The sequence below is a fragment of the Manis pentadactyla genome, chromosome 12, assembly GCF_030020395.1.
Source record: "Manis pentadactyla isolate mManPen7 chromosome 12, mManPen7.hap1, whole genome shotgun sequence".
Classification (NCBI taxonomy): domain Eukaryota; kingdom Metazoa; phylum Chordata; class Mammalia; order Pholidota; family Manidae; genus Manis; species Manis pentadactyla.
This window is the reverse complement of record NC_080030.1, coordinates 58,980,809-58,994,885: the sequence shown is the minus strand read 5'-3', so window position 1 is coordinate 58,994,885 and position 14,077 is coordinate 58,980,809. Positions and strand designations below refer to the sequence as shown.

General features: G+C 36.5%; 1 long non-coding RNA gene across 1 annotated transcript in view; it reads right to left on the bottom strand.

The window, feature by feature from the left end:
- Positions 1-14,077, bottom strand: part of LOC118921776 (uncharacterized) — a 59,701-nt gene that overhangs the window by 4,632 nt on the left and 40,992 nt on the right. The window contains exons 4-5 of the long non-coding RNA XR_005028508.2: positions 9,986-10,141; positions 1,158-1,236 (exon numbers count right to left, since the gene is read on the bottom strand). This is a non-coding gene — a long non-coding RNA (uncharacterized LOC118921776). The remainder of the gene's footprint in view (positions 1-1,157; positions 1,237-9,985; positions 10,142-14,077) is intronic.

The window sequence follows — 14,077 nt, the reverse complement described above, 5'->3', positions numbered from 1 at the left end:
AGAGACATACCATGTTTATGAATTAGAAGACTCAGTATTGTTCAGATGTCAGTTCTCTCCAAATTGATGTATGAATTCAATACAGTCTTTTTAGGTATCATTTGCTTTCACTTTAGGTAGGGGGAGTTCCCTGCCTTAAGGTTCATCGTGTGCTCTGATTGAGATGGTTCATTGTATGTTCTTCTGAGCTGTAATTCAAGTATTGAGCTCACAGTTTCTGTTTGTACTGCATATAGAGCAAAATATTTTTTTTCTTGTTCTTGCATTAAATTTTGATATCCTGGAAATACACTTATTTGGATAGAATGTTTTCTTTCATAGCAAAGGTGATGGTATCTCAGAATTAAATTTTGTAAGATTTTCTGGCTTTAAATTAGTTCTCCATAGAAACCATTCAAGAAATGAAAAGGGTGAATGAACTAGTAATAAACCTTCTTTTCATAAAACAAGTCCAATAACAGGTCTCAACTGGCAGTCCTTAAGTTCATAGTGATTTAAGATGTGAGATGCTATCATTGGAAGTGAAGCTGACAGCAATTACTTTTTCTTAATCACCTTCTCAAAGGGTAACCCACAGACCAGGAAAATGGACAAATCTAGGTTAGAAATGTATGACCTCAGACCCCAACCCCAGATTAATTCAATCAGAATCTACATTTTTAACATGATTCACGGGTGATTCTCATGTACATTAAAATTTTAGAAGCACTGCACATTACTGTCCATCACAAAACCCCCAGCTAATCTGGGCTGGCACATTTTGTCATGGTGAGGAATAAAATAGCAATAAGAAGGAATAATCTCACTGGAACAATTGTTCTCAAATTTAATACAGGAAATCACCAATAATTTTGATTCACTAATTTCCCTGAAAAAGATTTTGAATCATAAAGAATTATTTTCAATTACTGTATTGAGGTTTCACAAGTCTTACATTTTGGATTTGACTATATATATATAATTTAAAGTTATGTATGTTTAAAAAAGTTCTGTACATATGATTGGGATGTAAATAATGAGAATGATTTTATGATTTGCCCTCTAATTTCGAAAGAAACCATTAAAATTTTTTTCATGTACATTTTGGTAGCAGTTTACTTATTCATTCATTCATTTATGCATGTATCCATTTGTTCCTTCTTTCATTCCTTACTTACCTATTCATTGCTTCCAGAGTGTTAGGTAATACATGCCAGGGATATGAAGTTGGCTTCCTTCTTTTAAGAAGGTAACAGCCTGGAAAGGAGGAAATGCCTTGAAGCACTGGGTGCTAGGGTGGAGGCATCTATGGGATCCTGGGCCTAAGACAAAATTCTACCTTGTAGTAGCAGCTTTTAGGAGTGGCTCAATAGAGGACATACAGATTGAGTTGGTTATTGAAAGATGCATTGGGGAAGGGTCAAATATGAAGGGAATGTGACTATGTTTTATCAAAACCATATGTTGTTAAGGTCCATACATGTGAAATAATCTGTCTGTGTGTAGGGTATGTGTGAGGGGGTTACAGGCATAAAGAGATTCGTGAAAGGACAGCCCATCAGATGCTGACAGTGCTGTTTCATGGGGTCAGTATTCCAGAGAAAATGAGTAGACCTAGAAAACATTTCTCATTTTAAAGGAGGATTAATTTATTTCAGTTCTTTAATATTTAGCCATTACATACCCTTTTAAAGCATCTAAACGTATTACTTTTCTTGATTCTCATGTCAACACTATTAGTCTGGGAACATAAGTATTATTACTTTAATTTTTCAGTTGAGGAGACAGAGGCACTCCGGTGCCTTATACAAGGCCTCAGAGACAGTAAATGAAAAACTATGCCTACTTTCTTGAAAACTCACTCTAGATAATCCTGTAAGAGCGGTCCCTGACTTATGGTTGGCAAGAGTCTAACAATATCCTATGGGAAAGCAGTACACAGTGTGAAATCATATATGCACGTACTCATTAGAATTTAAAAACCACTTTACATATAGCAATTCTGTAAAATAGCTTATTATTAACCATGTTTTACAGAAGAGAAAGCTGAGACTGTGGGAGGGTAAATGACTGACCTTAAAGATGTAAACTAAGTGTGCAGCAGCCCTGAGGCTCAGTCTTGGTCTTCTCGTGCTTTCTGTTACAACATAGATAAAGAATCTCATTGATCACTCTCAGGTCACAGCACCAATGTGACCCTGACCTTGAGAACAATCACTCATCCAGAATGAATATATCTCTGCGAGCTGTTTTTTCCTTCTATCTTATATACCTCACTCTTTGCTGCAGATCACTGGATTACATGCTCATTTGCATCCTGAAGTATGCAAACTGCTTTGTCCCCTCTCATTTGTTTTACAAGTTTGTGCAGGACTAGAAGACATCTCACAGGTCACTGCATCCTTCATAGCACCCAACATAATGTCCTGCTACTACAAAGTGCTCAAAAAGGGGCTATTAAGTGAGCAAATAAGTTGAAGAATGAGAGGGAGAATGAAAACTGTGGTAATATGCCTAAGGTCACAGAACAGAGTGAAACAAAAGCACAATTAAGGCTCTTGGCTGCAGATCTGGAGGCAACCCAATGCTGTTCAGCTCAATAGCAGAATCTTGAGATGAAAAAGTTCCAACAAATGATACCAAAGAATCAAATTTAGACCTCTTGTCTGGCTCTTGTTTTGTGGATGACACCTGGTTGATTCCATATTTGAAATTCCATTTCCATACAGATTGGCGTTTGATGAAGTTTTAAATCAAAGCAGTCAGAGGAAATGCCAGTAACCACTGATGCAGTGTTTACACCCTTTTCCAGTTCCAGCAGCAGGTCACTGACGTATCATCGGCAGGCATATGCATACTGGAACCAGCCCTGGGTGAGCAGCTGGAATCTACCTTCAACTCTAGCATCCATGATCTATTAGACTTTATGTAATCTAGTTAACATTTCCAGACTTCAGTCTGGTCCACAGATGACCAGTAGTGCTTGTTGGGTGTGGGTTGAATTAGATGGCTTCTAGGGGTATTTTAGCTCTAGGTTTTTTATCTTATCTTGCCATTTAGTACTACCATTATTTTTTTGATGGCTACAGAAACATTTTTCTCAGATTTCATGTGTAGTTATGGTGGTGGGTTTGCAGAGCTCCGGGAGTTATGAACAAAGAGAGTGCTCAAAGAAATACTTTTAGAAGAATGACTCTTACCAAAAGTCCTATAGCTTAAAATATTTGTTCAATAAATATATCTTGAATGCCTCTGGTGTACTAGGCCCTAGGGGTATGGGATGAACAAAACATTTATGCATGAAAAGTTATCACAAATTAATGATAAGCCCCCTTATTGGGGGCTTATCTCAAGGAAGAACGGCAAGTATGAAATCTAGAACTGTAGAAAATGGAAGAAGCCGGTGTGACTGGAATTTGGAAAGTGAGTAGGAAGGTCACATCGACTGGGCTGAGAGACCAGATCACAGTTGAAAGGACAAGTAATGGCAACCTGAACCTATCCTAGGGGTTTAGCAACATTGCTGAGCTTGAGTGAGAACCCTCTGGAGGGGTGGTGGCGTGGCAGCCACAGCAGAGCAGGTAGAGGATTGTCCAGGAGATGAGGCCACAGAAGTGGTGAGAATGAGCACCATTTGGGGAAATCTAGTTATGAAATGGAGGAAGGAGAGAGGGAAATAGGTGGGGGTGAGATGCGGTGGGGATTGGTATATTTTCCTTTTTTATTTTTAATGAGAAAAGGCAAAATGGAGAGGAAGAGATAAAATACATAGGAATGAGAAGGGGCAGGATTCTTGCTAGTTTGAGGTATTATGAGGTACAGGATATGAAGCATACATAAAACTGGTCTTATATGAAGGCACACACTCTTCTATTATAAACCATGGCCAGATTATGGGGAAGAGATAGGTTTCTGAGGTTTTCCTAATGCACCGCTAAGTGCCTAATTGATAGACTGTAGGAGTAGTCTGCATGACTTACCACATCAACCAAGAGTTGTGAGGTTAACCAGAGATCCTCCGAGGTATACTGCAAAGATTGTTGGGAAATATCCATGTGATACTCTGGGAAGGTGGAATCTTGGTCAACATTGTTTACCTTCTGCAGAGCATATATTTTTTTGTTGGCAGTCTCTCCTAATCGGGAGACTAATGCATTGTGGGCAGAGAATTTCCAGTAGGTTCTGTAGTAACATGTAGCTATTGATTATCTAGTCTCAAGCCAATGGGACTATCAAAATGCAGGAACCTTGTAACTGAGGCTGCCAGCCCAAGGATTATAGGTCTGCATCCTGTGGTGAGTTGAAGAAGGTATACTGGGTTCCAAAGACGATCCCTACAATTCCCCCACTTCTACTGGATTCTCCCTTTCTACCTAGCTCCCTTATTTTTCTTTTCCCAGAGATGCTCTTTTCTGCTACCTTTGGATAAAGGTCTCTGATAAGCCCCGCTTGTCCATTTCCTTGGGCTAATAAGTTTGATCTAAATTAATCTTGTTCTTAGATCTAGCCATATATGTACTAAAGTATAAAAAAACCCATCAGGGAAGTGGGTAATCTTATTTGACAAAATATTCTCTGTCAACAGAAATCTTCCAAATGATACCACAAAGCTTTGGCAACATCTACATGCCTTATAGAATATATGTTTCCCATAATGTTTCTGTTACCAGGACTGAATTGACAGCAAAAGTCTCACAATGACTGGGTGATGGTGAAGATCTTCTCTGACCAGTCCTCGGAAGGCTTCAAAGAGTTAAATGTTTTAACTCTTTCCACTCACTCTTTAAGTCATGATTTGGCAGATTTATGGATTCTCTTATTAGACTGAGACTGGATATGAAATCCTGCACACAGTTCATATAATTTCTTTTACTCAGAATTCTGCTTTCTGTCCAAGTAGGTTATAAATTCTCTTTTTCAAGGTTTGTCATTAACAATGGAAAAAACAAGTTCAGATGTGTCTCTTATCTGAGTGATTCACACTGTGTTTACCAAAGAAAACAGTAAATTTTAAATTTCCTTTGACAACCTTCTGAATATTTTGCCAATAGGTTCCTCAATAAGATGCCAAAACTACTTGAATAAATGAACAGAATTCACAATCACTGAATGCTACCATGTACCATAGACTTTAATATAATATACCTTAGCTCAGACTTAAAAAGATTAACACTAGGACTTGGCACCAAATTCAGGATTTCTTCCATGTTACATTAATTAACAAATGGCCACCTGTATATCCAGGTCTCTATGCTGCTCTCATTATCATAGCACAAAACAGCATTGACTTTTAAAGCAAAATTTATTATAATGACTTTAAACAATAATCTTAATCTCAGTTTTTTCTTCTTATAATCATAAATTAAACTGAGATATCTGTAAGCACCATCAAACTACATTTAAATGTAAAGGCTTTAATTTTTTTTTCAAGCATTAGAAAATCCACAGGAGTTCTGATTTTTCCTTCTATGTTCTACATTACCTGATTCAATTTTTAAATTGGAGTATAACTTACATACTATAAAATTCACCCATTTTAAAGGCCTAGTTTAGGTCTTCATATGTTAACAAAAATAAAGATAAGAAAGTAAAATCATTTGTTAAAACTTTAAAAAAATTTGCACAAAACATGAATATGGAATCAGTTGAGAAAGCTATCCCTATTCCTCCAAAGCCTCTAAACTTGTATTGATTTGCTGGTGTATTTTTAAGGATCAGTTAATACCCATGGTATAGAAATGAATTTGGAATAGAGGGAAAAGATTAAATATTGCTCACTTCATTTTATGAAATAAATACAACACCAACATCAAATAGATACAGCAGCCAAGACACCATTGACCAAGCTCACTAACTGGTATGTATGTGAAAAATCATAAACAAAAGATCAGCTAGAATTTAGTAGTGTTTATAATGATAACCCACCATATGCAATAGGGTTTCTTCTAGGAATACAATGGCAGTTAAATCTAATATTAGGAAACTTATTTGAAATAACACATTACTGAATAAATGAAGAATGGGCTATGTTCATTTTTAATTACGTCATTTAAATTTTTAAGACAATCTGCTCATTTTCTTATTTAGGTAAAATAAAACAGACCACTTTGTAAAGTAAAAATGGAAATAATATTCCTTAATGTGACAAATTAAGCACATTAATTTGAAATCAACAACCGAGAGCTTATTTAACAGTGAAACTCAAAAACATTCCCTTTAAAATCAAAAGGGAATGTTTTATCAATATTAGGAAATCTTTTATCAATATTATTATTTAATGGCATTCTGGAATTTCTGGTCAATGTTATAAGATATAAAACCAGATTAATAGAAAGAGATATTAGAAAGGAAGTCTTAACATTATTATTTTGAATGACCTTATCACATATGTAGACATTATCATACATAGACAACTCAACACTCAATAGAAAAATTTTATGAATTAATTTAAAAGATCAATGAAACAGAAGGATACATGGTAATTACACTAAAAATCAACCTTTAAACTAGCAATGAGTTTAAATATAATGAAAAAAGAAGTATTGCTCACAGTTACAGCCAATATTTAAACTACTCACCAAAAACTTCAATGAAAAATGACTAATTGCAGGATTCATAATATTCATAATATAATCCCAAAGAAGTAGTTTAGGAGAAGTGCAAATTGTCCCAGTAATGAGCCCTGGGAGGGGGTGGTTGTGATATAGAGTGGATAACTTCCTCAACATGGATTTACAAAAGGTGCAAAAGCAATTTTTTTCTAGGGATCTCTCTGAGTATTCAGCAAGCCGTTCCAAAATGATAATCATACCTAAGGGTAATTTGGTGGAAGCAGTCCCAGGGCTAATGATATATCTCAGATACATGGTTCTGTAATGGGTTTAATGACAGACGAAGCTGGAAGCAGCACAGAACTGGCCTGGGATGCACAGCTTTTGGGGTTGGATGATGTGCACATGGAGGTTCATTATAGTCTTTTGTCTGTTCTTGTCTACTCTTGTGTGTATTTGAAATTCTCCATAATAAAAGGTGACATAGACAAACAAGACTAAAACAGCAGTTCTTAGTAGGCTCTGATAACCATAGAGGGATTTCAGGGGCTCCATAACCCCCGCTGGAATTATATACAAAATGTTGTACATATGAGCACATGTGCATTTTTTGAGGGAGGAGATCCAAAACTGATCAGATTCTCAGGAGTACATTTTGCTAAAATAAGAACAATTGGAGTAAATAACTTTCCTAATCCTTCATGGGGGTTATTTCTTGCTGTAAGTGTTTATATTAGAAACTGGAAAATAGAGATTGTAAGGCTATGCTCTCTTTCATAGACCCTGAAGTACAAATCAGACTTGCCAAACTGAGGATTCTTGAAATCACTGTGGTAGCATTCATGATAGAGAAGCCTAGACTTGATGGGAAAACAGTTGAGAGGGGGATTGAGGATAGAAGCAAAGCCATCAAAGTTGTTTTAATACACTGTAAAGTTATTAAAACAACATAATTGGGCAGCATGTTGAATAAAGCAATCAGAAGTGACATTTCATCAATGCTGCAAGAGTAATTCCAGCTATTATAAAATTAATTTCCATTTACCAGTTCTAACTCCGGAGAAACTTATTCATCATCCCCCATTGCGCTGCTTTCAAATTCTTTTTACTTTGCTGCTAACATGCATTCTAAAAAGCTTTCCTCTTCCCTGCCTCCCACTGCATAGTTTCATTCTTGGTCCAAATGTTCAAGACCTTTTAAATTTTGTCACTAGAAGTTGTTGATTCCCACTTCCCAAGCCCACAGTGTTCTAGAGACAAACAGAATGAAATAGTACTTATTGACAATGTTTCAATACCCTCTCTTAGAAAAGTCTTAGTCCTGTGATAATTGTTCTCTCAACTTCCTGTATGTCACATATAGTTTCATTAGAAAATGTCTACTCTGTCATCTACTTTGTCTCCTTTTCTTTTATAAGTAAATGATTTTTAATTAATAAACAAAAGTCCAAAAGTGCAGCTGTGATGATGCTGGTGATGATGATAACTCCTGGTTACTCTGGACCAGGCTTTTTCCTATGTGCCTTGCGTGTATTAACACATGAAATGCTCATATCAACCCTAGGAGGAAGTGTCAGAAAAGTTATCTGAAGCTTAGAAATAGGTAAAAGAGATAAGTGGGTGTGTTTTCAGGGAACTGCTGGGCTTGCCACTTTGATTTTCTATTGCCTGAACAGACTGTTTTACTTTGTAGAAGCAAAGGTTACCTTGTAGGTTTGTATTGAGATGCAAATAATTTCTGTGGGGTTGGTGGGCCAGCAGAGAGGGTTAGCGAGAATCCTGAATGCGGTTCATTACTTTCTTGGATGTTAACCAATTTTCTTTCTAACCCCCAAATTTTACCTGAATATTTGTTTATTAAATTGCCTATAAATGCCTACCTTCTCAAATGCCCTTTGGACCAATTTTATCATCTTACTGTTCTTTCATTAACTGGTGAGTTAAATAAAACCTTTGACAAAATCACTTTTTTAACCTTCTGAAAATCATACCCTTAACAATAGGTGTCTTGCATCATAACTTCTTAGTGGTTGTGTATTAGTCTATTGTGTGGGCTACAATCAGTTTGCTCAACTGATTCCCCCATTGTAGGATACTCAGGTTGCTTCCAATATTTTTCCTTTCAGGAAAAAAAAGTCATATTAAACATTTTGTGGCTAAACATTTGCATTTGTCAATTACAACAGCACAAACGAAGTTTCTGAGTCAAAACTACCCACACTTTAATGACTTTTGGTATACATTGTTCAGTTGCTATCCAGAAAGTTTGGTCCAGCTTATATTTCAGCAGAATATGAGCTTACTTTCACTTTTCAAGTCCCTTTTTTCCCCAGTGAGTCCCCATGGAAGTGACTCATACACGTAATAAAAAGGAGGAATTGATAAGAGTGAATAACTAAAATTTTGAGGAAAGAGAATTTAGAGTTGGGGATAATTTGCTGCATTATGTATTAGCCGCAAATTATGTGACTTGAGAATCAGCTAATAGAGTTGACAATATTTAAGTTATTTCCTAACTAATCTAACCATTGTGCCTGGATGGCTGCCTAATTCTGTGTAAAGATAGGGCAATGGATTATTTGCAGACAGAACAAAATTATTTTCTTCCTTCCCTGCCTTGTTCCTTCCTTCATTTCATCCTTTTTTCCAAAAAAACATATCTGAATGGTCTACAAAACATAAATGGTCAATACAAGCCACATTTTTTAAATGTCATAAAGCATGACAACAGTAATTTCAGCATGGAAAATATTCACAATATCTTTTATGAAGACCTAACTCTGGTCTTTCACAAATAACCTAGAGAACACCTAATTTTAAGCAATAATGTTTCCTTTGTATAACCATCTATTTTTATAGTGAAAGCTTATGTTAAAATGTATTTCCTAAAGTTAAGTAAAAAAAGAAAAAAGAATTAAGTGGATTTAAAGAGATTTTAGTAAATACGTTTTGAGGGACATGGAATGGGGCAATTTCCTTTGTCTTTTCCATCTAGTAGTTAATACCATTTTCAAGACATCAAAAATGTGCATTTTTTCAACTTGTGATTCTAAAAGTTAATTGTGAGAACAGGTCCCGTAACATTGCTGTTACTACTACTAGTTTTGTAAACTTTCAGTGCCTTATGAATATTTGTTTTAGTATTTCATGAGAGATGTCATAAGTCCAAAGGCATAGTGGGTTACTTGTACCAAATAGGTTTATTTGGGACTCAGAGACCTAAGAGTAGGGGAGAGACAGATGCAGCAAAGAGAATCCAGTGTTTCCAGAGACAAGTTAAACATGCTTTCTTCTTGCTACCTTCTTCTATTACTAATAGAGTGGAAACAGTGACAATTTGTCTTGAATGTTCACAGCTTCCCATTTAGAACCAGAGTCATCTTGAATTGGGAGGGTACTATGTATATTAACTACAGTAAACTCATTAATATGCTTATGCTTGAATAGGAACAAACCTTAATCTCATGGTAAATTAGTCTTTACCCCAGTCTCTGAGATCCCCTGGGAAGTGAGGCTTGTGCAGAGAGAAGATAAGCAGGTGACTGCTGAAGAGTCAGATGTCCCAGGGAGCCGCATTCTCATCTCACCAAATTACCAAACTGCTATCAGACCTGTATTTGGAAAAAAACACCCCGTTACACGCTATTCCAGAAACTGTGTGTTATTCTTCTTGATGTGTTTACCAAATTTCCACTGAAAGCACTTACTGTGTCTAGTCTTTAAGCACAGTCCAGGTTTTCATAACCATTACAGTGAACAATAAGAAAAGGGTTACCAAAGTTGTTAACCTAGGTGCTCAAATCTCCAGATGTTGGGGGATGTTTACCAGCAACGTTCCCTAATGAGCTGGACCACTTTGGTATAGGGTATGGGGCTGTTAGAAAGGCTTTCTTGGAAATTAGTTCAAGAGTATCCTCTTTGTCAAAAAAGGTCTAAGATATTAAAGATTTATTTCTAATAATCCTGCCTTCTAAAGTATCCTGCCTTTTGAAAAGACAAATCCTGACAAATGTTGTCAGAAATTAAAATTGAGTCCAGAGCTAGGCAATTTGAGAGGCTAGCTTTCTGCCTACAAGATACACTTTAGGACATAGGAGTGTAGCTTTAATGCAACCGACAGACTAGGTCAACAGGTGAACATGCTTTGAGCTTTAGAATTCACTCTTTCCCCAACATGCTAATTGCAAGTACTCTGCATACTTATATTCCCATTTAAACCGTTTTCACTGGAGAAAGGAGGCCACAGCATAATGACTTTCCCAAACTCCTCTGATTTCCTTGGGGAAATTTCTAACAAGTGCCATTTAGCTTCCATTTTCACTCTTCCCGCTTGCTTTCTCTATAACCTGAGACAGCAAAGTGTCAGGCAACTATTAAAATAAGTAATTGCCCAACAGTTCAGGGTACAGTTTAATCTCATCTAAAAGAAAACACACTCAGACACTTGTTTGCAGACAGGCCATCTCAACTTTTATCACTTCTCTCAGGTTACCTAATCCTGGGGCAAATAACTATATTTCCAACCCTCCAGGGTATAAACTCATTATATAAAATTCTGTTCAGAGAAAGATTTAGGAGTCTTGGCTGCCTGTGTCTCCTCTGAAGTATTTCTTCTATGACTACCCTAAGAAGACTGTATTATTGAAAAGGTCTGAGACCTATACTTTCCAAATCATGTTACTTCAGATCCTGCAAAATTATGGCTCTGAAATAATGAGGCTCAGGGTAGGAGTACCTTTCTGAATAGAAGTATCCTGCCTTTTGAAAAGCTCTTAACCAAACCTAATTTGATTTTTCTACATGTTCCCTGTGTTCCTTTCATTTCTCAGAAACCAATTTCAGAGGTAAACAGCTATCTGTCAGGTTCACTAGATTAAACCAGTAATATAATTGTATAATACTTCACTATTTTCCAGTTGCTTTTACTCTGGGGCCTCAGATGGCTGAAGGAGCACATTTACTCATGACATTAACTTATTGATCTAAATCCCAGGCAATTAGTTTCCAAATAAATTGACATTTATGTTGTCTTAATGTGATACTGCAAATGTAAGGTTAATACGTGTCATGGAAATAAGTATTTTAAGCAGATGGGTTAATTTCCAATTACCTTTCTTCTTAGGCTGTTTTATTCTGATCTCAGATTATTGCAGACTCTGTAGGAAAACTCTTTTCAGATTTAAATTAAATATTTTCTATTTCTATGATGATTTCGAATTCTGGTCAGAAATACCAAATGATAAAATGCATAGATTTTAGGGCTTCTTTGGCATCAGTGTGAATGTGAAGACCAATAGATATACCATTCATACCAGTTCAAAACAACCACTAATAAAGTTAGCTGTGAAATGTATACTATTAACTATAAACTAAGGTTTGAAAAAGCTATTAAAATTGTTAGGTGGATTGCACAACTGAATGCCTGCAATAATGATAGTACTGTGTGCCAGGAATTGAGATAAACTGTATGCATTCTCTCATGTAATCCTCATAGAGCATGTGAGGTAGATGCTACAGATAAGGAACCTGAAGTTCAGAGGTTAAGGAATTTATCTAAATCACAGCTAGGAAGGAACAGATTTAAGATTTGAACCCAGGATTTTGGTCCCAGTGACTTATATTCCCAGAATTTAATCTCCTTAGCCAGGTTTAGAATAATAAATATGTAACTATAGTCATACCTTTCCTTAAGATACACCAGATCTCATTCTTTGGTGTAGAAAATTTTCTGATATCCTAATATAAAATTTTTTCTATATGAATGAACATGTATGGTGATTTTTAGCATCAAGGAAATGGTCTGATAGATGGTATGAGTACTCCACTTGATATCCATAACTTCTTTAAAGAAGTTCATATATTTGTCTTTGTAATATACCTAAATTCTAATTTGTGGTTGTAAAAACATGATTAGAAACTGAAACTGCACTTGTGTCTACCGACCATCTAATTATTTTCTTATTCCTAGGGTTTCCACCCAGATGGTGTAAATTTCTTTGTCTTATGCCTGCCTCCTTCCTGGGTAATTTCATTCGAAGGACGAGGAATTTTTCATGTGTCTTTGAAACAGAATCTAATTCAAGGTTCCTCTGACCTCGATGGTTTATTCAGTGCATGACACATCTAACTCCTTGCAGAAACATGCTCTCTGTGTAGCATGTCTCCTGAATTTGTTGTTGGCAGAAATTGGCAATGATCACATGAATTTCTTACTCCTTTTGTTTCTTCCCATTGTGCTATTCCATGCTGGGTAGGTATATATCCTCTTTGGGATTAAAAGGTTGATGGCTCTGTTGTGTAGTTTGATTTATCAGCAGCCATTTGGAGTCTGAATGGTCTCATTTATGATGAATTGGGGCTCTAATTACTAAACAGGATGATACCAGATTCCAAATGTATGTGCTCTTATTCCTAATTCTTGTCCAGAAAGAGAATTTAATGTTCAGATGGATAAAATTTCCTCAGCCAATATTCAGTATACAACAGTATTCTTCAGCTGCCCTGAAGTTCTTTGGATTTGTACATATTTGATTTTGCTTTCAAGGCTCCCATCAAGACCTGTTCTCATAGTGTTGAATCAAGTAACCATTGAGGAAATTCAAAAGATAACCCTTTGACTTTTTATTTTACTTTATACTATTATCTTGCAATGAAGTATGTTTAAAAGAAAAGCTAATATAGAGAAGAAAACCCAGAGGGCGTTTATCAGAATTGAATCTCATGTTCTTTGCTACTTCCCCAAGGCCAGTTTTCAACCTATCCTGTTTTCACAATACAGCAGATTTTACATAACATCTGTCACTATGGTCACAATAGGACAATGACAGCTGGAAAAGCTAATAGTGTTTTTCCAACTTGCCTTCTGGAATGTGTAACAGATGTGGAGGCAGCAGTAAAGCTGTTACTGAAGGGAGAGGTCAGTGAGCCCGTCCAGCATCACCTCCTCCAAACCAAGAAGGAGAAGGGCCTTTGCCAAGCACTCCTCTCAAGTTCCTGCTTAAGCGTCCTGTTGTTTGCTGCCTGATTTCTTACTGAATTTTACTGCCTGAATTCCTTGAGAAAAAAAATGTAAAAATAACAATAAACATTGCTTCAAAGAACCTGATGGAAGAAAAGAATGAGGGATGGAGAGATTAAAACATAAGTAGCAATGTCATGGCTTCAAAGGGTCTGAGTTGAAGTACGCCCCTGGAGCAGAAAAAGGTGCTGGGAATTGTATCAAGGTGGAAAATGGGGGAAGAAGAGAAGGCACAGGAGAGTGGCTTGTTGTCAGCTGTGTGGCAGCAAACACAGCTGTGTGATTAGCAAGTATAAAGGCATTAGCTTCTTGTATAGTAATGTACATGTGCCTTTGGCTGTATAGCATTATTGAGCACAGATAAAAACATGGAGAACACAGGGATACATGTAAGTGGCCAGTGTGGGTTACCTTGGAGATGGGGGTGTATGTGGGGGAAGGTGGAGAGAGAGGCAGGGGGCAGCCAAGAAAAAATAAGATGAAGCATGTGAGTGATCACAGTTTTAATTGTTTCTAAGATTATAAACAG